This window comes from Aythya marila (genome assembly GCF_965140915.1).
Source record: "Aythya marila genome assembly, chromosome: 9".
NCBI lineage: Eukaryota > Metazoa > Chordata > Aves > Anseriformes > Anatidae > Aythya > Aythya marila.
Window position 1 is genome coordinate 20,438,807 of NC_139050.1, and position 25,152 is coordinate 20,463,958.

The 25,152-nt window shown below is 38.4% G+C and overlaps 1 protein-coding gene across 10 annotated transcripts in view; it reads right to left on the bottom strand.

Moving 5' to 3' along the window:
• The window catches only part of NAALADL2 (N-acetylated alpha-linked acidic dipeptidase like 2), a 419,953-nt gene that overhangs the window by 281,187 nt on the left and 113,614 nt on the right, over nucleotides 1-25,152 (bottom strand). The window contains exon 1 of one of the 10 annotated variants that reach the window (XM_082766752.1): nucleotides 4,787-4,820. The exons of the other annotated variants lie outside the window; for them this stretch is intronic. The gene's annotated coding sequence lies outside the window, so the exon portion shown is untranslated. Of the gene's footprint in view, nucleotides 1-4,786; nucleotides 4,821-25,152 lie in introns of those variants that run through there. 10 annotated transcript variants of the gene reach the window in all.

Genomic DNA, 25,152 nt, shown 5'->3' on the forward strand with positions numbered 1-25,152 from the left:
TCCATCTTGACAAATTCTAGCATTGATATAAGTGCACAGTTTTTGAATACCATGTAGATCTTTAATAGGCACCCATCTGCACTTCAACTATCACCTTCGTGTAAGAGCAACCTATTGTATGCAGATAAAATACATGAGCAAGAAGACCAACAAAGTCTGAGAACACAGAAAACTCTCCTTTGGGTTTTGATTAGTTTTGCTTTAATCACGGTAGTTGATAATAATTAAGCCCCCAAAAGCTGCATGCCGAAATGACACCCTGCAATTTATTTTGATTACGGAGTTTGTTTTGTCATTTTTAACTCTCCACTTAATATACAAACACAAAACCAAACGTCTCCTTGGTAACAAATCGCACCCGGTTCAATATCCAAAAAAAGTCTGTTTAGCCCCAGGACGGGACCGGGCATCCCTCCTGGCGCCTCCGATGGCAGCTGAGCAGCCCCATCTCCCATCACCCACCTTAACTGTCCCCATTTCTGGGCAGGTGACAACGAAGACTTCCCGGACGAGGTTATCAACCCCTTTTTACAGTCAGGCCTGACAAACCTGCACTGACAGATTTGTTTCTTTGTTCCATTGCCTGAATTCCAGTCGGTTTTGGCACAACCCAAACCCAACCGCTTCAAGTCTTGCACAAAAGACAATTCTCTCTCTTTTTTTTTTTCCCTGGTAAGTCTGACATTAGTAGTTTGTACTCCTATGTAGTGAGTGATAGCTGATGAATATCTCCCTAACTGCACTTTGTGAAACTGCATCGTGGAAGGCACCTATTATTGATGGCACAATACATTATAATGGAATTTTAGAGAGATCTTATGGATTTCTTCTTCCCGTTCACCTACCAGCATTATTTCAGAGAGAGGTTTAAGCAAGAGTCAACCTGGCTTTTGTTTTAATCCCTCAACTATGACAATATAATTAAGCCATGAATGATATATCAAAGCGCCATACACAAAGATGAATTGACAGGAGTAATTTTTACTACTCAAAAGCCTTCAGTTTCATATATCATAATATCCTGTAAAGCAAGCCACTGACATCTGCTTGACTGTAAAAGCAATAGCTCGGTATAAACCCCAATTCATCCTTCAAACAGGCATATGTACTCTCTGCTTATTACTAACACTATGTGCATTGATACAGCTGAAACCTGCATTAATTTATTTCTTTATTAACTGCTTACTGCAAATCTAAGGGCAGAACTTGCCATATTCTTGCATGGCAGCCTTTCATACAAGTGCTCTGCTTAAGTTCTTTTAAACATTTTATCATCTTGACAGATATTTTGCTTTGCCTTTTTTTTTTTTCTTTTGAAGGTGTTTAAGAAAATTTAACATATCTGATTAGAATACAGATGGGTCTCCTCCTTTTTCTTTTCCTCTCCCCCAACCGCCTCCCAACAAGAATTAAAAAAAAAAAAAAGAAAAAGAGGACTTGAATATAAGCTCTTATTTTTCTCACATTTTACATCTGCTTTTAAATCTTTTTTCAGGCCCTGAATTGATCTTAACTCTGTACAAGTGAGAACCTCATTCACAGCTAAGATCCTAAGGCACTACTGCAATGCAATTATTATCATCATTACCATCAGTATCAACCCAATCAATCTGAATTTGTGCTTCTAATGAGGTGATGTCCTGAGGCAGTTAGCGTTCAGACTTTTCTGTTTTGTTTTTAAATAAGCATTCTTTGCAGCAAACAAATTAAAAAGTTTATCAAACTAAGATTAGTATTTAGAGAGCAACTATGAACATTCTGACTATAGCAAAAAATTATCAAGAAAAGCAGATTAACCTGATTCATTTGGGGGGTGAAATCTGTTTGTTGGGTTAGAAGATATGTCTTGGCCAAGAGGCAATTTGTTTACATCTTTGGATTCTTCTACTGAAGAACAAAATAATATCCCTGAGAAAACAAACAAAAAAACCCACATATATACACAGAAAAGATTACTCCCCCACGCAGACAGTATGTAGAAGGAACACATACTATTTAAGGGGCTGTTACGGCAAAACCGAAATTCAGGATATTTGTTTTCTGCACATTTCTGTGCAGTTCACTACAATAAATCTCCATGCCTTCTTAAGAGAACACCAGGGACAATTCTTTCCAGGCCAACAGATGCAAGAGAGTTTCCAACTAGGGAAAAAAAAAAAAAAAAAAAAAAAAAAAAAAAAAAAAAAAAAAAAAAAAAAAAAAAAACCACACTACAAAAAAACTTAATTTGCCTGTCTGATAAAATACTCTGTCACAGAAATCCCTATTGTGAATAATTATCACTCAATCACATGGATTTTTCTTGTGAATATGACTGCCTTTAAAATGATAGACTCATTTTCAGCTGTGTGTTTCCAACTATTTGTATTAGAAAGCGACCATTCCTAGGGCAAAGCATATAAAGGAAAGTGAAGGTGAAAACTTTTTCATTATCTTAGAAGACAGCCTATTACCTATATCATTTTCTCAGATACCCATCCATCCACACCTAATGAGTCCTATGATTTAGTCAGAACACATTCATAAAAATGATTCATAGTTGTTATGCAGCCACTTGATGTTAATAGCAAAGCTGATGTCTTAAATCACAGCTGTTTCCCTATGATAGCTAAGGGGCAAAGCGACACTTTCAAAAACAGAGGAAAGAATATATTAGGGTAACTTCATGAAAGCAACATTTAGAAGAAAAATGCGAAGCAAAGCACCAGGGTCAAAAGTGCTATAACCAAATCACTAGATGCCATTAGAGTCTGCATACCTAAAAAGTAGTTATATTTTAATGCAAGTTTTGTTTGATTATGGTATACAGGATTTTACACAACTGCGCCCTCTTTATTTAACCCTACTTGGATGCAATTTGATTCAGAATTTGACTCTGGAGATTTAAATAATATTGTTGCTTTTGAGTCAGGAAACAAGAAACATGCAAAACTGACATTGCAAAAAAAAGAAACACAAGATAGTCATTGGATCTAATAATATTAATATTAATAATCTAATTAATAAATTCATAAATTAAGAGATGCTGCACCATTAAGCTTTGATTATTGAGAAATGTGTGCACTTTAACTAGAACCAATAACCACTGACATTTCACTCACTTTCAGCAGGACTCAGTTTGCCTTACTAATTGTTGTTAAAAAGATCTCAATTAATCCAATAGGATTTCTGAGGAAGCAGTGTTTGAGCTTTGACTTTGTAAAGCAGTAGTCTGATTTCTGCCTCTATTGTTCTGGCCAGTAATTGTAACAGCAGAAACGCTAAGCCCAAGTTCCCATTACTAGCCAGATGGTATTTTTAACAACTTATGAAACAACTGCCAAGCTGCAAAAAAATATGGAGATGAGAACAAGATGTGCATACACCCTAGCAAAGTAAAATAATTACATAGATTAAGTAGGTCAACTACAGGTATTTCTTTCTTTCAAGATGATCCAAAAAGGTATGAAAAAGTTGCATGTGAAGGCATGCTCCACAAGAATTCATGACTGCAAACAGGCCTGCCTTACTCAAATCAAGGGAGGCAAAACTGAAACCACCTACCCTAAGGAGCTTCCACTGCAAAGCCGCTCTTATTTCATAACTTGCTCGCTGGAAAGCTTCTGCGGAATAACTGGAGTGACTGATGAACACATGTCACGCAACTACTTCTTCGTAACATTTTTGTCAGGTGACTTAAAAGAAGGAGGCTGGATTGGATAGGAAATTATTTTCTTTATTACCACCGTCTACTATTTTGCATCATAAGAAACTGCTATTCAAAAGCCATGAATACAGCAGTTGCTGCTTTCCTTACACTTTCTCCTCCCAAGTGAGTTCTGAAGTTTTCTAATAGTATTTAGATTTGCAATGTCATTTTCAATACAGAGCTAAGCATGTATATCCAAAAAAAAAAAAAAAAAGTGAGAAGATGTCAAGAACCACCCCTTAATAAAAAAAAGTCTCTTCAATTTCAGGGGGGGGCAGACAAAGGGAATTTTTAAAAGAAAAAAAAAAAAAAGATACTTTAAAGAATGAAAAGCAGACAACTCTTTCAGATTTGTGCATCAGTTTGGGTTGTGATTTTTGGAGGAGGAAGTAGGAAAGCGACATGAACATACTTGTAGATTTCCCCAGCTGCTACATGCACATAGGTTTACAATTTATTTCAGTTTGGACTCTTCAGGCACCAGCAATCTTCCAACCTTGTGAAACTTGCATTATTTTATTCCTATTTTTTTAAAAAGAGAACTATGAAAGAGATAAACTAGAATTTGAATCCCCATGGGTCAAGCAGGCCATCAGAGGAACCATGCATTTCAGTAAGTGTTGAAACAAGGTTTATAATGAGAAACTGATTCTAAATCTTAATGCTTCTAAATCTCAAGAAATCCGATTTATTTTCTTCCCCCCCTTCACTTCCCACATGTCTCAGTAAAGGTGCTTCAGCTCACAAGGCCAATAAACCCCTGGAAAGATCTGTTTCACATGCAGACATGCATATACGGACCCACAGAACTTTTGCCCAAACCCCAGGGAAAGGTTAAGCAGGAGTCCAGGCACGTGAACATCTTGCTACAACCAAGTGCTAATCTGACACGTGAACCACAGAGTGGGAAAACCCAGACTGCCAAAGGCCTTAGGAAAGGAACAAATATGAAACACTAACGAGTGTGAGAAAACCTCTGTCCTCCTCACTTCACTACTCCATCACACGCCACCTTCTCTGAAGCAAAGCTAGAAATGGAGACTTAGCTTTCACACCTTTTTCACACCTTGAGCAGACGAAAAATTCACTCCCCCCTACCTGTGAGCAGCACAGAGACATGGCTGTACCCGGCGTTTCTGTTCTCGCAGGCAGGCTGCTGTGCCACACTGGGGTGGGAGCCTCCATACACGTCAAGTCTTAGATGTGCTGGCAATCCTGGCTCAAAGCCTCCAGATGAATGAAGGACAAGAGCTTACTCATGGGACTACGTACAAAATAAGAATGTACAGCTACCAATGGCTGATAAGCTCTCTCTACTCACTTCTCCACCCAAATATCAATCTGTGCAGATTACGTAACTGGAAGCACAGTTAAACACCATGGCACAGCCTTCTGTGCATCTGGGCTGAACTGTGGCACTTTGAATGCAGTGGGTGGAAAGGAAGGAAACAGATCAGAAAAAGCAAAACTACCAAGAACAACATATCATAGTTAAATTAATGGAATTTGGGAGGATCACGGAAAGTTCCTCAAGTTTTTGCCTCTTTATAGTAGCATGCTTCTAATTTACTTTGTTTATATTAATAAACATTGGATTACATAACTAGTAGTCTAGTTGAAAATGCACGAAAACTCACTAAATCTGTCTCTAATTATTATGATTAATGATTAGCTTCTCAAATTAACAACCTAAATCAACTGGTATAGAAAGAAGGGTATTTTTTCTTAGTAAAGAGGGTCTTCAGTCTTTTTTAGTTAATGAAATCCTGAGTAGTCCATTCAGTACTATTACATTCTAATTCACCATAACTACCTATTTACATAGATTTGCATAGCTGCTACCAAGTATTTATTTGAGATTAATTATGTTTAAATTGCACTTTAGCCTAGTCTCATGCTTAGTTTAATAATGTAGAAATGGACCTTCAAGAGTTGAGTGCTACCTGTGGCCCTATTGTTTTTCTCACTGCATCTTGAGCATATATTTTATGGTTTCCTCTATTGCTACTCCTATTATCCACCAATACTCATTTTTAAAGGACACATTCTCCATTTAATATCAAAAGATGAGTTAAAAAAAAAAAAGACTCCTAACATTTCAAAGATATATCACCAAATTAAGTATACATTAGCTAGAACACTTACAGGAATTGTAATTCCCCATTACTTCTGTGATTACTACTCCTATGTCTGTTATTTTGCAGTGATTTTAAAGAATATTAGAGAAAGCTGATCACACAAACTAAGTTAATTATATAATTTGCAAGCAAGAAAGACTATAAGAGTAGTCTTATCAAATCCACAAGGGAAGTATAAAATATTTTTAGCTTTAACAACCCTAGATTTGATTTATAGATTTGCAGTTTTACCCAACAACGTCTGAAAACAATTGCCAAGTCTGAGCTAAAGCCAACTCACAAACACAATTGGAATGAACTAATGGAAAATAAGATCTTCGCTCATCCTTACCATTCTCTAAACCCTAAAAAAGCTTCACCCACAGCTTGAACAAGGCATCTACTTTAAGGACTAAATCTACTCCATTACTTTGCAAAGAGGCAGTCAATGTACTCCACAGGCATCGAGATGCCATATCATGGGCTGAGAGGAAAAGAAAGCCCTTCAATAATGCTGAAATGAATGGCAGTTTCCTTTGGTGTCTAAACTGAAACTGTGGCATCTGCTCTTCTACATAAGGTTTGATAGCTCTAGCTCAGCGTACCTTCACTAGCAGTGGTTTTCTCCAAGATCTCTAATCAGTAAAGCTTTTATTCACCACCCCCCAAACTAGAAACAGCCCTGCATGATCATAATGAGAAAGCTCCCCACAGCTGCAGTGAGTCTTAGGGATTGCTCATTAAGAATTAGCCTTTGACATTTATTAATATGGTCAATGCTATAGAGAAGAAACACGTATCTCAAGACTTGCAGAGGGCACTGATGTCTCTTCTCGTTTTCCATCTCCATTGTCCACTCCTAGGGTGGCTTGAAAACTATGTAACGTGCTTCTACTGCAAGTAACCAGAACAATGCCCTTGCTTTTTTGCTCTTTCCTTTTGGCATTATAACGTGTAATAGTTGCAGTATTTGGTCTTCTACTACAGGTCTCGCGTTTGTACTGCAAGTTTTTTGTGGTCTATATGTGGGGTCATGCTGAGTGTTTTTTCAGCAGGTCCTCCAGGACTTATTGCCTATAGCATTCCTCCATATCGTTATACCAAGTTAGATTCCACTTATATGGTGTTCCCTGTAAATCTTACTTCCTTATTGGCAATAAATTAAATGTAATATTATTTGTATTTAAACAGTCCCTCTGACACAGGATTGAAGAGAAAATATAATTTTCATTTTCAAATATGGATTGAAAAGCTAACAGAACCTACAACAGCATTGGTGGAAAACTTGCTTCCACTTGAAAATTCCCCTTACAAATTTCAAATTACATACCCAGTTTAGACAAGTTTACGTTCAGTACTTCTGTCATCATCTGAGTTAATAACATGCATTTTTTAGTACATGTGGATAACCAAGACAGCGAAGATTAAAAGAGAAAGTCGATAGCTAAAACAACTGGTTTGGCAGCCGCATGGGAGAAACAGGAGTGGTTTAACCACCAAATTCTCACACATCAGTCTGGGAATGCCCTGCAGAGGACTAACTAGGACACACTACTGGCAGATGTGTGGGAAACCTGAGTCTAACAGTGTTTCAACATGAGAGGTACATTTGAATACTCTTCAAAGTCATTGTGAAAGTTATGACAAACCCACTGGAATCTGTTTGGAAGTTATTGGGAAATGGCAAATTACTCATAGCTGCATGGTTTTGCTTCTGTTGTCATTGCTTGAAACACTAGAACTATTAAGTACCATAAAAAAAAATCTCAAAAACTTTTTGAGATTATAAAAACTTCCCAAATCCACTATTTCACAGTGATCATCTCCCTGGTTTTGAAACGTGAAGATGAGAAGTGAGAAAACCTCCTAAGAATTGCACCATCTCCAGAACCAGAAAAAGAAACATATCCTAAAATTCAAAATGACTCGATATTGTGTTTTACAGGTTCCTGAGTTGCAGCTGGGAGGGACAGGGACATTGCTGCTAGTATTGGAAAGCATCCAACATATAATGCTATAATTAAGCTGCATGTAACTGGCTCAGATATTTCACTCTCATATTTTCCGAACAACTCATTCAACAGAATGTAACTCTAACACTTTTTCTGTGGGGAAAGAGGTAAAAAGGAAAGTGCAAATTTTAACTAAATGTAATTGGTCTTTACTTTTTCCAAAACTATGGTTTTCTTTCCCTTTCTGTAACAGCAAAACCTGGAAGAAAATTTTAATCACTTCTGTGACACTTCTACTAGTCTTTTTATTTACTTATCCTGAACTAGTAAGAAATTCACATCACACTGAAGGGATAAAACTACTTGAATTTCATCCACTTTCAAGTCTCAACAAGAAATTTCATACAACTCTACCCATTTGAAGTGACCTTGCAAAGTCTCAAGTCCTATTGATATATTTCTTAGCTCAAAATGAACTGGCAAGAATAGTCCCACTCTCAGATACCCTGAAGACAAATAATAATAATAATTTGTTCCTGTGCACATACAAGATAAACATAATTTGTGAAAGCATTCATGAGCACAAGATTTCCCAAGGCTTCATATGACACAAGTTCATAAAACATTTAAGCCTGGTAGTGTGTGTGTGTGTGTATATATATATAATATTTAATATATAAAATATATTTTATTTTTTACATCAAAACCATTCACCTTTCTTCTGTAACTGTGAATTTTCATTAAGTGAACAATATTTAAAAGTACAAATAACAGCTTTAGCAGTAGCTGATGAGGAAACGGTGATCTCAAATTAGAAGTAATCTCTCCATTTGCTCTGTTAAGGCTTTTGTGCTAACGACATGTTAAGAAGAAAAGGATATATAGGATACATATCCCTTCACTTTCTGATGTCTTGTAGGGGGAAAAAATAAAGGAGGAAAGTGATGGGGAGTGAGAGGGAGAAACATTTCCTGTGCATCTCTAATTACAAGCATCACTATCCTCAAACAGAGGTTTAATTGGCCTGATTCTTATTTTAGCCTAGTCAGTTCACTAGTATTTAACAATTACTGAAAGACATTACACTGTTGGTCTTGAAATTATTTTTAGACACCATTACAAGTCTGGCCTTAGCAAAAATTCTTAATTCAATTTGTCATGAACAGAGTAATGAGTATATTCAAGAAAGAAAGGCTCAGCAGTGACAAAAACAGAAGGAAAAGCAAAAGCTTGTCAAGCCAGACTAAAACCAAAAGCTCGTACAACACTGCTAACAATGAGAAGATGCTCAGTGACTGCTGCTCTGGCTGTTCAGATCTGATACGTCTCTCCAGCAATATTGAGGCTCCTGTGCACCTATTAGAAGAAGCTGACCTACCATCGACTGTTTTCTAGGTTACTCCTCTACAGCAGTGGATAAATCCAAAAGGACAGTACCAAACAGCAACATTATAAACCAATAGGAGATCTAAGAAATAACATGGTATCAGGTACAGCCAACAGAAACCAGGAGAAAATTAAATGTAGAAATGAAAAATTCCTCCTAAATGCAACAATACCAACCTTCCAGAATTAAGGCACAAACAAGCTATTCTAGAGAAGTTCTGACTGCTACAGAAAGCAAACCAGGCTATACACACACACAAATCTTACCACAATCTGCACAACAATGATAACCTCTGTCAAATGGCAAAAGATGGAAGCTTGAAGCAGAATAAATATAAAAGCATAAATATAAGTATCGGAAAGCACAACACTCTACACAGCATACTGAAATGCTATACTTCACAAGAGTATTGGAAAAATGCTTATTTTGGTAAAAGCCTTGTGTGCTGTAAAATGTTGCTATAATGGACATTAGTAGAATTGAATGCTATAAAGCTAAAAATTTCCAACAGAGGCAGCCTTTTGGTTCAAACTTGATTCAATACATTATTAAAAACATGTGCAAAACTTAGCTTGCTGTTCTTGCAGTTAGTATTAAAATCTGTAGGCAAATGAAAAACATGTATATGCGATTGGTAAGAAAAGAGTTTCACTTTTATGCTCCTAGAGAGTTTTATGGTGGTGGTTGTTTTTCGTTGTTGTTGTTGTTTTTGTTTGTTTGCTTGCTTTGTTTTGTTTTTAATTATTATTTTTAGGTGAAATTAAAACAACTTTAGAACTACAGAGGACATCTTGAATCCCATGAAAAGAGTCAGACCTTCCAAAAGATGACTAAGTAAGCAAAAATATATATGATATCAAAAAAGCTTTCATTGCAACAATTGCAACTTTGCAGTGGGGATTCTTTCCAAAGAAGAATTAAAATACAAACAAAAAAAAAAAACGTTCCAGTTCTGGGAAGTATTGTTCCAGTATTGTTTTAGTTTTGAGATAAAGCTCCTGAGGAAATTTATAAAAACTGGACAAAAAAAAAAAAGATAAAATTTATCTCTCCAAAGACTTGCAACATTCAGTGTCAAGGCAGGTTACAATTTAAATTCAGAGTTCCTGTTTAATTCACCATTCGATTTCATCTCTAGAATGGCAAAGTAATTATCTCTAAAACCTGAATTCACCACAACTACATGGAAGTTGGACCAATTTCTCAGTGATGAGTGGATGAAAGATGTAAATGCAGTAAATTAAATTCAGGTCTACATACAGTTATAGTACTACTGATCCTATCTCTATGTAAGTGTCTTAGAATGAGATCTTAGGATGCAAAAACACCGCAAACTTTTGAAGTGTGTTTTACTTGATAAAACTGATAGTTTTTGTTTGTGTGTGTGTGTTGTTTTTTTTTTTTAAATGCAGTTTGCTGCTTTCCCTCTATATAGTTATCAACAAGCCTTTTTATTTCATGTTTATTTTTTACTGATAAAATCATATATTTGTATTTTTATTCCTTCAGTTAATGGCATTTCACATGCCTCAAAGTGATAAATAAAAAACCCTGACTTTTCTAAACCTAGTGGTTATCTCTTAATTTGTGCAAATAAAACAACCAAGAGTACTATTGCATTTTGCACAAAATTCCCCTGAAGTTTAACGGGGAGATTTTTAACCACCATACTTGCAAAGGCACTGCTTGGTCTCTTTGTGAAGGAGGTAGCCGAAATGACAGCGTTCTCAAAGTACAAGGGACACATCTCTGCCCAAAACACAGGCTTGTCAATACTGTTAACTGTGTGCACAAAGAGGCTTTATTTGAGGGATGTGTGTTCAAGGGAGAAGGGAGGACAACGGAAGGGGAAAAAAAAAGGCAAATCAAACACAGAGAAGCAGAGTCAAGGATACAGCCAGAATCAGCCTACAAAGAAAGTGTGTTTTGATTGAGTACACTGAACAATGTTTTGAACTGTAAGCAAATACATACTGCTTACATTCTCAAAAAAAAATAAAAGATTACATATTTATTACATAAATGAGACATCTCACAGGATTAAAAAATTACTCCTTTTAGAAAAAATTCAGATTTTGGATAGATTTTTGACCAAAACCAGATGAAAACTTTTACTCGGACTTTGTTCCATAGGAATTTCCTGAAAATATTTTTTTTTTTTTTTTTTAATTAAAAAAGTCAAAGTTTCTAAACAAATAAACAGGCAAAGATGCATGAATTTCTAAGCAAGACAAGAAAAGCTAGAAACTACATTACACTTTACAATTAACCATTAATACAGAGTAGCATTTAATACACTTCCTTTGATGTTTGGCGGTATGGGAAAATACAAGTGATTGAAAGCCTCAGGTAATGGCAGCTAGCAGGCGGTTTAGCCCGAGGAGCTGGAATCAGGAAGACTTAACTATTTTCATTATTATTTCTTTGTAAAAGATCAGAAGACAACGTCTTAAGTTAACACAATGCAACTTCAAAGTACAGGTATGGATATGCTGAGAAGGAAAACCACCATGAAGCAGCCAAGCGATCGACAATAGGGCAGCACCTTTTAAACAATACCAGGCTGGAACCCAGTTGGGATGACACTTACGGGAATGCTCTAAGGAGGCATTCAAAGATAGTTAAGCCCAAAAATTTAAAGGTAATGTAATTATTTTCATCACATGCATAATACATGTACAGTACATTCCTGTACATGAATGGAAAATATCTAAGATTTTTACACCACCTTCACTGATGTGTATTCTAAACCAGAATGAATGTTTGTGACCAATACATACAATTTAAAATAATTCTATAATTTTGAAAATTAATTGAGGGAGTTCTTCCTATAAAATGAGTTAGAGAAGGCACGTTACAGAGGACAGACATTTATTGAAACTTGCACTGGAAAGCATAGTTATGTTCCTCCCGAACACTGAGCTACTGCATGGATGACAAAATAGCTCCCAGGTACTGAGGGAACCAATGTGACAGAATTTCCAAGGAGGCTTTACTGTAGTTTTTATGAACCATTTCATTAATATTTATCTTTGTCTGAAGTCTGACAACCACTGTTATTTTCTCAGCTTCTAGTTACAAGGAAAATTCTTTAAAACAGTACCAGGTTCGAAAATAATCCTGTACAGGCTATGATATGTCAAATTAAAACAAATACTTTTTTGTACTTCTATTCTCTATATCATTTTCACATTTAAAGAGAAGAACTTCACTTTCAGCAGCAGAAGTCTGAGGGATTGAGCGGTTCTTGACTTTCCAGTCAACTTTTTGCTGGTAGCAGAAGTGCAGTCTCAGCCCAGCAACAAGCGCGCAGTGCCCAAATCTAAGGGCAACATCAGAAGGTTAAGTTGAATGCTTAAATATTTCATTAAATTAGCTTCTTGCTGCTGGCAGGCATTTCTTTCAGCTGCACTGTCACCGAAATTTAGAAGTTGTAATATCAATACTTATGTAATTTTAATGTGACTGATGAGATGAACAAATTTACTTCCCTGTCCCCGCGCGGCCTTCTCCCCTCACGCGCAGGCCTGTCAGCCAGGAGCACCGCGACTCAGCCACCCTACCTGGGGCTGCTGCAGCAGCTACCAAGGAAGCACATTTACCAGAAACGAAGCTGGCAGGGAATGTGGTCAAAAACGGATTCAGAGGCTGATCAGATATTCTTTTTTATGTCTTTCCTCTGGGGTGCAGTAACCCAGCAGCAGTCAGTCATCTTTATATATGGTTTTCAAGTATGCAATAGCAGAAAAACCAACAACCACCAAACAAAAAATGCTACGCAACCCACACCATGCAGTGACGAGATGGATTTCAAATAGCTACTTGCCATCTGGATTAAATTTGTCCTTTATAAGTTTGGAAAAGCATTTAATTCACTGAATGCTTGCAGTAATTACTAGCATGACTTACCTGGGCCTGAATGCCCTGAGAGCATCCAGCCCTTCTGATTTCACTGCACTGCTGGGCCACTGGCTATTGCTGGGGGTGCTGAGCACAATACAAACCAAACCAAAAAAGCACAATACTTCCTGAAGGAAGACAACCTGTATGTTAGTTTAGTCCTTATTGCTAACCCAGGAAAACACCTGCCAGCCCACCAAAAGTAAACATCCAGCTAGCTGTTCCTGTCTAGCTCATGACAGTTCAAATGCTCTGCAAGTAACGTGGCCTTTGTATGAAGAAGTCTGCTCTAATACTAAAGTGTAGTTATGTATAAACCCAGTGTGAAATTGAAGAGAAATACCAGGACACAATGGGGATGAAAAGTGACAGAGAGCCTTTAAAAATAAATGCAGATTTCTCCATCCAAAAGCAAATAACAAAATGGATCAAATACATGTCAAAAAAAAACCCTACTAAGCAACAATGACTTGTACAAGACAAGCACAAAGAAGAGTACAAAAACCTGAACCAATCTTACTGCCTGTGTTCTGCAGATAGAATCTGAAACGCTTCAGGATTCCTCTGCGAGCAGATTAGGAATTACTCTGTTTTGTGAGGCTCCCTGCTAGTTCTACTATCAATCTCTTCTTTCGCCTCTTTGTATTTTTCCTCTCTCCTTCCTAGTAGAGTTAGCTACCTAACTACACATAACCAAGGCACACAAAATCACAATAGCACCACGGTAGGCCAGCGATACTTTTTCATGATGTTGTCTATAAAAGTGGAGTCCCTTTTATTCACAATGACACTAAAAAGCAAACCAGCCTTTGGTTTACTCTCTTAGCAGTACTTTTCATTATAACTTCTTAAGTGCTGGCTGATGCTATGGCTTTAAAGACATAAATTTAAAGCATTGGCTTTAAAGATCCCGTTCCCCACGTTGTCCCTGTGCAGTTTATGTCTGCTTTGGATTACACTGATTTACTAATAGACTGAAACACTGGATTATACACTCTGCTGGATACTTTCAACATTAAGCAGAGTAATTGATAAAGAGACTGTGCCTGTTGGGCTGATTTTTCTAGGATCTGTTCTTTTCTAGGAACATACATCAATTCAAATCAGCCCACACAAAGAAAGAAAATAAAAGAAACAGGGGAAAAAGGATCCTTCTGAAATGGCTGTTTGCTGCTGCAGAAAGGCAGGAGGAAGCAGCAGCAGGAGTAGGGATGTGACTGGCAGCAGAGACCTGGTCCATGCTCACTGCCGTGTTGTCAGTGGGAATGCTCGGGTAACATCCACTGCAGCCAAGCGCAGGTGCCCGGCACTGCTCCCGAGAAAACAGGAAAGAGCAAGCACCCTATCCATCACAGCCATGGGAAGAGGGGTTATCTTCCATCCTGTTGAACATACATCTGTTATCAATCAATAGCTGTTAGAATTTGTGCCCCTTCTCCTTCCATTTCTACAAGAGCTGGTAAATTTCCTATAACTGAAATAACACAATCTTCCAACCAGAGAAGAGAAACTTTTTTTTTTTTTTTTTTGGCAGGCAGATGTTTGACAATTGATCAGAACAGCCTGAGCAAAGGAGACAGAGCAAGTAAGAAATAAAGAAGCACATGCTGTCAGAACAGCAATGTAAATAGTTCATTGCTCCACCTGCTGTTGGGATCCTTTTCCTGAGCAAACCATGAGCTTGCTCTCACTACTGCTAAACACAAAAACATGCACCTACAGACAGCCTCACCACATAAATCCATTTTATTAAAAAGTCTGGACTGAGAATGCACAAAACAGAAGGCAAGTCAGAAGGAGACAGAACAGCGATTTACTGCTCTAGTCTGTTTTCATTAGCGCCTGGAAGTATAAAAGAACAACGAGCAAGGATTGCCACACAGGCTTGCATGCGTCTTTGAAGATCTGTATTGTCTGGAGAATAATAAAAAATAGAAATCTATGCCACAATGCAACTATTTCTTACTTGGATCAGTATTTAAACAACGAATTGCTGTTCCTACTGGAAGGCCATATTCGGGTTATTCCGATAAATTTTGCATGGGAAAAACTAGAACTGCAGCCTGACTGCTTTTCTTCTAACCCCTCTAAATTCTCCTTGGCAGCGCGTGGGTTCACCTGACTAACACATAATTGCGGGCTGGGGGGCGGATGTTTGCTGAGCACGCACGATGCTGTGCATCAGCATAGGCTACCAATGCCATCTGACGTATGCTTCCACCCGCAACCTGGTCAAAAGGACCGCAGAACAAAAAGGAAAAGGATGCGTGTCACCAGGCGACTGCTCCTCCGACCTGCTTCGTGGCACACACGGTACCACCTCGCTCAGGATGCTCCTATCCTCTGCGTTGGCCAATTATCCTCTTTAAGCACTCTCACAGATCAAACACATTAAATTCCTGTGGTCAAAGGTGTGGGTTTAGGTGAGCAGTAGTAGTAACTTCAATAGTCAAATTATATGTTCAACTGCGGCTAATAAAGTCTGCATTTCATTAATCTTTTCAGTAGGCCACCTGAAACTGAATGTTTGATTATAAAGGAGCTGGGCTTCACGTTGTAGTAGGAAGGTATTAATATAAATAGGTGATACATTGTAATATGTACTGTAAAACTGCATCTGAATGTAACAGCTGAGGCACCGATAGCCATTAAACAGTGGAAAAGCAACAGGGTGTCTGAATTTTCAGCAGTTAAAGAGGAGATTCTGAATTTAATACTGCATTTTGGCCTTCTAAGTGATATATCCTTTTACACTAAAATCTCCTTTAAATTATCACCCACAGTTATTTCTCTTCAGAAAGCCATTTACTTTGCATAGCCATGCTGACAGTTTATTAAGAATATGTGCTAAATATCCTAACAGTTATTGCTCTCTGTCCATCAAGTTTCTTGGGCCTCCATTACCAACAAAACCTCTCTGAATGCGGTATGTATCCCTCAATATCAGCAATATACGGACATCAACACAAATAACACCACAGTTGCAGCTAAAAGCAGTCTTCCCGTCCTTCCACGGGCTGCACAGCCCTATCTCGATCTCCACTTAGCTCTACGTTTTTAGCCAATGATTTGAGGTATGACAACTGTTAAAATCCCAGGAGCATATGCAATTAGAAGTCCAGTTACACACTGGGTTCATGACATGTAGACCTGTTTGTCTCAGCTTTTAAAATTAAACTGATGATTAAAGACTGATGTCAAACTCCACATATGTGCATCACAACTCTCAAACATACGTCTCCAATAGCTATCAGTCTACAAGAGCTTATTCTAAACCACTTGATTCTTGCATTCACAGCACATAGCATCCTGAATTCAGGGTCAGATTCTTGTCTCCATATGCATATGGTATGGTGAGCAAAAAGGCCTCAGCTTTCTACATCTTTTGGAAAGCTATTTCAGGTGTGCCTTATTAACACAAGTTCTTCAGCTATTTTTAAACGTATCTCAACAATATAAAATGATCAGACATAGAATGTCAGCCTGTCAGTAAGTTAATACTACTGGATTATTCCCATTTTCCAATTACTAATACATAAAATGCATTTCCAGGAATATCACTCCAGAATCAGAACATGCCCTTGCTGTTACTCCCTGTTTTTCTCTTTATCAAGAGAAAAACAGAAGCATACATACTTTATTTAATCTGAACCTAACTAGCAGCCAATTCAGACATTAAGAACATCCCTTTTTCAGTACATTATATTCAAACAAAATCAACTTTTTATGTGCTTTAGCCTTCATAAACGCTATGGCTCCACCTCAAATAGTGTTTTTGTTAGAAAACACTACTCTTCCAGTTAAGGACGAAAGAACACAGTTACTGATAAATTCTCTGAAATCCTGCCCACCTCCAATATTACTAAGTATCTCTTCCTCCAGTTTCATATTCTTAATTATAAAAAATGACTTTCAAAAACAAAGTTACTTTTCCTAGAATTTGTTCTAGTATATGTCGCCAACAAACATCTCAAATTTATTTTTCCTGTTTGTCAGAAACAGCCCGGATTCTCATTGTGGTTTAAATGCACAGCTACTCATCTGCATTCTCTTATAATTGCCATCTTTTCCAATTTGCTGTCATGATTATCATGTCTCTGGCTAATGGCCTGATTTTTTTTTTATTATTATTATTTTTATTTTTTACATACTAGAAGCCAAGAAAAATCTGCCTGACCCAAAGAACTTCCAGGCACTTCAGTAGTTACAGCCAGCCTACGAAGGGAAAACAAACCACACATTCCCTTACAGTGTAAGGTACTGTATATGATTTGGAGAGAGATGTATCTGTTACTCCTTCTCTTTGCTATTACAGCACCTTGTCATCAGGCATGGAAACACCTTCCCTTTCCATCCATACCTCCACCCACATGTTTTATATTTAGCACATCAGTGCACGATCGTTCTGCTACATTTTCAGTGGCAGTGGGTTTGTTCCACCTGTCTTTCCTTTGATTCCGTGAATTATTGAAATGCCAATTAAGTACACAAAAAAAATAGAATTTCTTTTTAAACTATATGTCTAAATCCTAATGTTTGACCGACTCTGCTTTTCCCCTGACAGATCTCAAATAGACTTTACAATAAGGCAGAAAAGAAAAAAGGAAATTCTTGATTTTAATTCCACCTTTTAGGTCAGACTCTTCTGAATAAGTTTTGCGATATACATGGCAAGGTTTCATTTAAAATCATACGTTCTGTTTAATAGGCTAAAAGTGCATATTCTGGACAGGCTCCAAATGTGTTTAAGATTGACAGCTATTAACAGCCTGGATCCTCCTGTTAGGGGCCGATATCATGAACAGTTTTCCAATAAAGCCTAGAGATTGTTCTTTGGAGAAATAATCACTGTTCATCCAAAAGACTGTAGAAATTATGCAGGTGTCAACATTTGCCATGAACTGACAGGATTTATCTCCTCAAGAGAGGCTGCTAGAATTATAGAATAATTAAAGGTTCATGGCTTTTAATTAAGAGATTTTTAGAAGGAAACTGAGGAATGCTTAACAAAACAACTGGGGTAAGGAACATAGGGACTGAAAAGAAAGCAAACCATTGCTGTTAAGGAAGGACTAGAGAGGAAAAATCTGTTCTCATTGGGAGAGAAAGGATGTCATGAAAGTAAATTCTCTGGACAAATGTGTTTTAAAAGAGAAAGCAAACCATAATATATTTATAAAGATCCATATTTTATGAACGCATTTATCTCTCCACTCCGTTAATGCTATTTGGAAGTGCACACTACATGGCACGGAGATCTGGAATGTGCAGTTTTGAACTGTACATAATAAGCATTTACCACCTAAAACAACAAAACCTAAGAGCTGCAGGAAACACAGTTTTGTTTCTTCATCTGCCTGTATTTAAAAAAAAAAAAAAATACTGCCTGAAGTCCTACCCTCCATGGGAGAGCTCTCAGCATTATCCTCTTCTCACTTTTTCAAAGTGAAGATGAAAATTGATGGGGCTGCATGAGGTCCCCTACTAGTAAAATGTTGCTTCTTATATGGTCTTCAATCTCAGTCTAAAATTCAAGCAATTCTGATTGCAACTAGCTTGAAGAGACACCAAAAGTTAGTTAGATGAAGTGGAAAGCACCATGGGAACGGAAGCAAGTAATGTCAGATGAACATGGTTTTCACTTTCGTAAGATCTTTAGGGCTCCCATGCTCCTATTCTGAACACAGGTGGTTAGACTTGAAAGCGTGTCCAAAATGAGATTCTAGCAATCAGTGAGCTAGAAGGAATCAAGTGGGGGAGCTGTCCCGAGCTGGGACAAATAGCTTTCTTTCATCTGTGCAAGATCTATACTCAAAGACGAAACAATCCTGTATAAAATACTACCTGCCTAATTTCAAAATATTTCTCCCTTTCTGTGTAGATGCACTTTGTAGACTATCTTGATCCTGTGTGTGGACCAACAAACCCAAAGCTCATGTAGTTCCATCTGTCTCTTGTTTCTCAATTTAAAGTTCTTTTTTTCTTTCCTAGTTCCTGATTAGGCAGATTCAACAAATAGTTTAACGACCTGTAGCACCAGGCCTTATTAGCGAAAGTCACTTTGCACTATTAAATACAGAACCCAGTAATGAAAATTTTCAAGTGCTTAAAAAATTTACTCATTAAAATTATTCAATAGCTGCAATTGCAGGAGTTTCCTAAAATAAAACTTAAAAAAAAAAAAAAAAAAAAAAGATAAAATTAAAAATGGCATCAATCTTTGCAATTGTAATTCAAATCTATAACAAATAATGAAATTCTACAACTGGTTTACTCATGACTAATTGGTAATTACTGTCACGGTCTTAAATGAAGTTAATACATACTTATTTCTTTTCTTAACTAAGACTCTGACTCACTAGCAATAAAGCATCTGCTGCATCACGCAATTAAGATCTATTGAATACAGAAGTTGTGTGTTCAGATTAGGCTAAATCTAATCCTCATTAGGTGCAGCTCTCCTGGTACCTACTCATCCACAAGCACAGCGATGACTTCTGAGACATTAAGAGCACAACCAAGCAGAAGCTGCTCTCATGCCAAGCAATGGCACTTGGTGGGGCTGCTAGAGCTTAGTCAGAGCTTCTGGGGGCGGGAGGAAAGGAGCCAGCCCGAGCATCTGGTGCTGCTGTGGCCGAGCTGCCCTTATATCAGGCCAGGCAGCCATCAGTGCAATGGGTGCTCAATGAAATTGCTTGCAGAGCTCCCTGGGCCTCAGCTCAGCTGCGTGCTTTGTGCCTAAGGAGAAGGCTTGAATCCTGCCTTGTAAGGTGAGGATGACCGACCGCATGTCCAAAGCAATGTTCACATCTCCATCTTCATTGCTAAAATGTACAGCACAATTACATCTGTGTGCATAAATCAACTCCGCTCCAATCACAGTAACCTTTTTCCTTCCATCTTCTCTACCATTTCCAACAAATTCCACAATGATATTCCAACAGCAAAATCTTGCTGTAACTTCTGCTTTTGCAAGCTCATATCATAACAATCATCTTCTGCAAAGCCATTTTAAATTACCTGTTAAAACTACAGGTTTAAACTGGAACACTAGCAGGGTTGAACCAAATCCAGTATACCTTCACACATAACTTTATTTCCTTACAGTTGTGCTATTTTAAAATATGCAGGGCCAGAGTCTATTCTCAAATTCTAGAAGATGCGTAGGTATTTCTAAGAGCTTGTTTTGATATTTTGTAGGGTTTTTATCTTCTTTTACCTAGAAGAAAAAAACACAGTTCACAATGTCTGGGTCTTCCCCCCCACCTCTCATCCCAGACAACTAAGAAGTTTATGCTTATAAAGGACTAACACTGAAGATGAATTACACAAGACTTTCTTTCTTCATTTTAGATTACTCTCATCCCCTAATTTCCTCTGTTCCTATTTTAGGCAGAAAATGACAATCTTGGCAGGCCAAACTCAGATGATTTTGCAGTTTGGACAATTAACCCCAAGAGCCCAGGATGAAAAAAGACCTCCTTTCTAGTCCTTTGGATTTAGGAAGACTTAGATGACTGCAGCTTACTTGCTTATAAAGACACTTTCAGTTCAATTTCTGGAAGACCACCAGGAGAAGAAAGCCAGAAAGGTCTTTTTTAAGCACAGAGATAGCTGCTCAGAAAAGTGTACAAACAAAATCACTGGAGGGATAAAGACCTTACTCTGAAGCTTTAGCATTTGTATATACATATACACCTGAACACTTCCGTGAATACATGACGTTTCCCTTGTTTATAAGGCACTGAAAACACTAGCAGAGAATAAAAACAAATTGAAAAGCCTAGATCCAGACATACTTTGTGACTTTCTTCTGCAAAATAACATCTGCTCTGAATGGCAACAAGGCCTATCGTTCTGATCGTTAAAGGATTTAGAACCATTAAGGTATTTGCTGTTCTTACTGTTCTCATTTTTAGGCTTTAGCCTCTGATGTACTCGAGAAGAATCAATAGTCTTCTCTTCTGTAGTAAAATAATACCCACCTCCCTGTAGAAATGGGCTGGATTTTGCTGGAGTCACAAGCCATCACCATTTAAAAGCAGTCACAAAACATCCTGACCACAGCCAAACAGAATCAGGCTTTCATCCTGTAAATGTTGTTTCAGCCCCTTACAAACCATGTCCTGCTGGCCACCAGGAGTTGGCAAAGAGCTAGCTGGTTCTGCATAGAAAACAGCTGGCAACAACATCTAGGTTTCATCTACTTGTAGCTGTAAAAGAAGTGTGAGGTTAAATAAAGGGAATTTTATATGCACTCAGATGCTGCGTACTCTCAGCACAGCACTGTATGGATGGGGCTAAGGATGCTCTGTCCATACCACTGTCTGTGCAGGCCACCAAATCTGCATTTTGTTTTTATGAGCATACTTGACCAGACAACACTGCCAGCATAAGCTGAAGATGAGAACTGTCCATTTCTGACGCTCCTCAGGGCACTCACCAGTCCTCACCCAGCCAGGTTGTCCTGGTTTCAGTTAGCACAGAATTAATTTTCTTCCTAGTAGCTGGTGGAATGCTGTGTTTTGGCTTAGAATGAGAAGAGTGCTGATAACACCCCGATGCTTTAATTGTTGCAGAGCAGTGCTTATACTAAGCCAAGGACATCTCAGCCTTTGCTCTGTCCTGCCAACGGGCAGGCTGGGGGGTGCAGTAAGAGCTGGGAGGGGACAGACCCAGGACAGGTGACCCAAACTAGCCAAAGGGGTATTCCATACCATCTGACGTCATGCTAAACAATATATAGGGGTGGCTAGCCGGGGGGAGGGGGGCCGGACTGCTCGGGGTTAGGCTGGGCATCGGTCAGCGGGTGGTGAGCAATTGCATTGTGCATCACTTGTTTGTACATACTATTATTACTTTCGTATTATCCCCATTGTATCATCATCATTATTATTGTTATTATTATTTTTGTTATTTTTTTTTTCCTGTCTTATTAAACTGTCTTTATCTCAACTCACGGGCTTCACTTTCCATTTCTCTCCCCCGTCCCAGAGAGGGAGGGGGGAGGGTGAGCGAACGGCTGCGTGGTGTTTAGCTGCCGGTCGGGTTAAACCACGACAGTCTTTTTGGCGCCCAACGTGGGGCCCGAAAGGTTGAGATAACGGCAGATCTGATCAGAGTGTGTTAAACTAAAATTGGTGTAAGGATTAGACCTGCTTAATAGTCACTTGTCATGATGCTGATTGCTTTAATCACAACTCTGCTGCGCCTGTTTTCCAAATTGAGTATTATAGTACATTATTTTCCGTATTTGCTCTCTGTAGTGTTGTTTCTCCTCTCCGGGCCCTGGTTTCAGACCATTATGGTACTAAGTGTTATAGCAATGGCTTATGAGACGATAAGATATCTGGTCATGACTCTAACTTGGTATTTATACTCAGTAACATCGTGGACTCTGTACTTTGGAAACAGCATCTTGGGAACTATTAGCAATTATACCTATTGTTTTTCTCCATTAGAGAGTCAATCTGTGGAGGGGAAAGGGGAGGATATTTTTCCTTACTTGCTTACTCTCCCTTTCTCCTTCACCACCCCTGCACCCCCCAGCCTGCCCGTTGGCAGGACAGAGCAAAGGCTGAGATGTCCTTGGCTTAGTATAAGCACTGCTCTGCAACAATTAAAGCATCGGGGTGTTATCAGCACTCTTCTCATTCTAAGCCAAAACACAGCATTCCACCAGCTACTAGGAAGAAAATTAATTCTGTGCTAACTGAAACCAGGACACAGGTACAGCAACCACCACGGGGTCTCTGCCTTCAAATCAGAACTGCTCAGTTCATCTTGCTCCAGGATTACCTGCAGAGCCCCAGATCAGTCGCCAGAGCCAGGAGATAAGACTAGCATATTTAGAGGAGCAGACAAACAAATCCACGGTATCACTCAGGACTGAATAAAAGCAGTCAGTTTTCATGTTTGCACACAGGCTGGACTCATCTCCGCTCACAGACCCTTTGAAGACCCATCACCACCACCACAGCTGTCCTCCGGGAAGAGGTGACAGCATTCACGGGAGTACAAGCTTTATAAACTGATAAGCATGACCAGTCCTCCTTCCCCTTCTTTGGCTTCACTAGCAGGTCCAAAGAGGTTAATTTCTGCAGCTCAAGGGCAGCTCTAACCTATCTATTGACAATTTACAGATGTTTTGCTCACCTAATTTGTTCCACTATTCACAAAAACAAGCAGTTACCTTAGCAACTACTACATTACATTTTATCTCTAAGCTGCAGAGCTTTTTCTTTTCTAAAAACAAACCCCACAAGCCTACTGATACTGCATGTAATCTTTGATATTAGTTCTAGCCATTTCAGGAAACACAAAAATAGGCACCAGCATAATGAAAAACAGTCTCTTTTCTAAAGTCTATTTTAAGTCTCCCATTTACGAACAGATTTTCTTTGTAGATTTGTTTTATTCGACTCTTCTGTATGTTTGTTATTCTTCTATCGGTTACAATTTGCATAGAGGAAATTAGGAGGACAAGGAGGGAGAGTAGTTTTGATATAAGAAGTTAGCTGGATTCTGGGCAGAAGACATCAGAGAACATGTGTCCAAAATACCAGGAATCAATGAAATATCTGAAAATTGCTGCAAGAATAAACAAATGCCTTTACACCGCTGACTTCAAAGCTGATTATTGGTCTTGCTCAACATGTACAAAGAAAACACATCTGTTTTTAAATAGCACATCAGAAGGAAACTAAAAGTTTTTCTCAAGTGAAAGACTCCTTCTATAAGCATATCTAGAAGAAAGTATAGTTATTTTTGGAAAATGCGTCCAGTAGCACTGCTTCCTGCACTATGTAAATTTGCATTTAATTGAAAGAAATTTGTCTTGGCAATTTTGAAAGGGATGCTGACATCATATGAAGTGACATGGCGACACGTCAATGAACCCTGAGTGACCTGGTACCTTTGCCACTGCCTGGTGCAGGACATACCGGCCTCACAGCTAGGCATGGCTTCCACTTGAACTGTTCACGGGTTGCTACCTGATATTGCATTTCTTAACACCTTCGTCCATACAGCTTGCAGGCAGCTAGATCAACTGTACAAGGATTTAGCATCTGCCAGGGCAAAAGCCTGGCACCAGCACAGAAGACGGGGGAAAGAAAGGAGGAAAAAAAATAAATAAAAGACAAGCTGGCAGCAGACTTCATGCTTCCCAGCTTGGCAGCCGCATTGCATTGTTCAAGGTGGATGGGAGGTAAATGAATAGTTTGTACTTCCAAAGCAATACATCTGGGGACAAATTTTTGTTTACTAGTCAACAGAAAAATCGCGGCTTGATATTTTCTCAGATGTGTGAGAAACTACGAAGGTTTATTTCCAGGCAGTACCTGAAAAGTTAGCGAAACTGTTGAGTCCCCTGACTTCAGCAAGTTACTAATTCAAATCCATAGATCAATTTCAATTCTCAATTTCTAACAAATTATTTTAACTACCTTTGAAATTAGGAACAATCTGAAATCCTGTCTTGAGTTAATACTTTAATGAAATCAGTTCTGAAAGGATCTTGTACAACGACTGTGTGATATCCTTTTATAGCTGTGAGACAATGTTTGATTTTCAGCTACCTGCTCTACAGTGCCCATTTGTGCATATTTGAATACACTAGAGAATCTAGGTTCTGCTTTTTGCAAAATTCAGATACCTTTCAAAGCCTAAATTTTCCCATCAAAGATGGCTAAAATAAAAAGCAGCTGGACAGATTTCTTTCTGGGCTTTCTATTTGACAGGAAATTAAAATTTTTAATCAAAAAAAGCACGGCATCATTTAGAAGCAATAAAGCTTTGTAGGAAGCCATCAGTACGAAGTGCAATCTAAACTTAAAATTTTAATCACAGTTAATTAAAACGTTGGTAGGGAACTAATCTAGTATTCAATCAGTTATTTGTAATTAATCTGCCAGCAATTCAAACCGAGGATGGGTCTGGGCACTTGAATTCCAACTCAGGGGGTTTCAGGTTATTGGTCCTTGAAGTTCTCCTCCTGGTAGTCCGGACTCTTGTATAGGGAGCTTAGGCCAACTGGCACAAGTTTGTATTTTCTTTGTTACCTTCACAGATCCTCAGCACACAGTCCGCTGACTTGGAGCCTGCAGT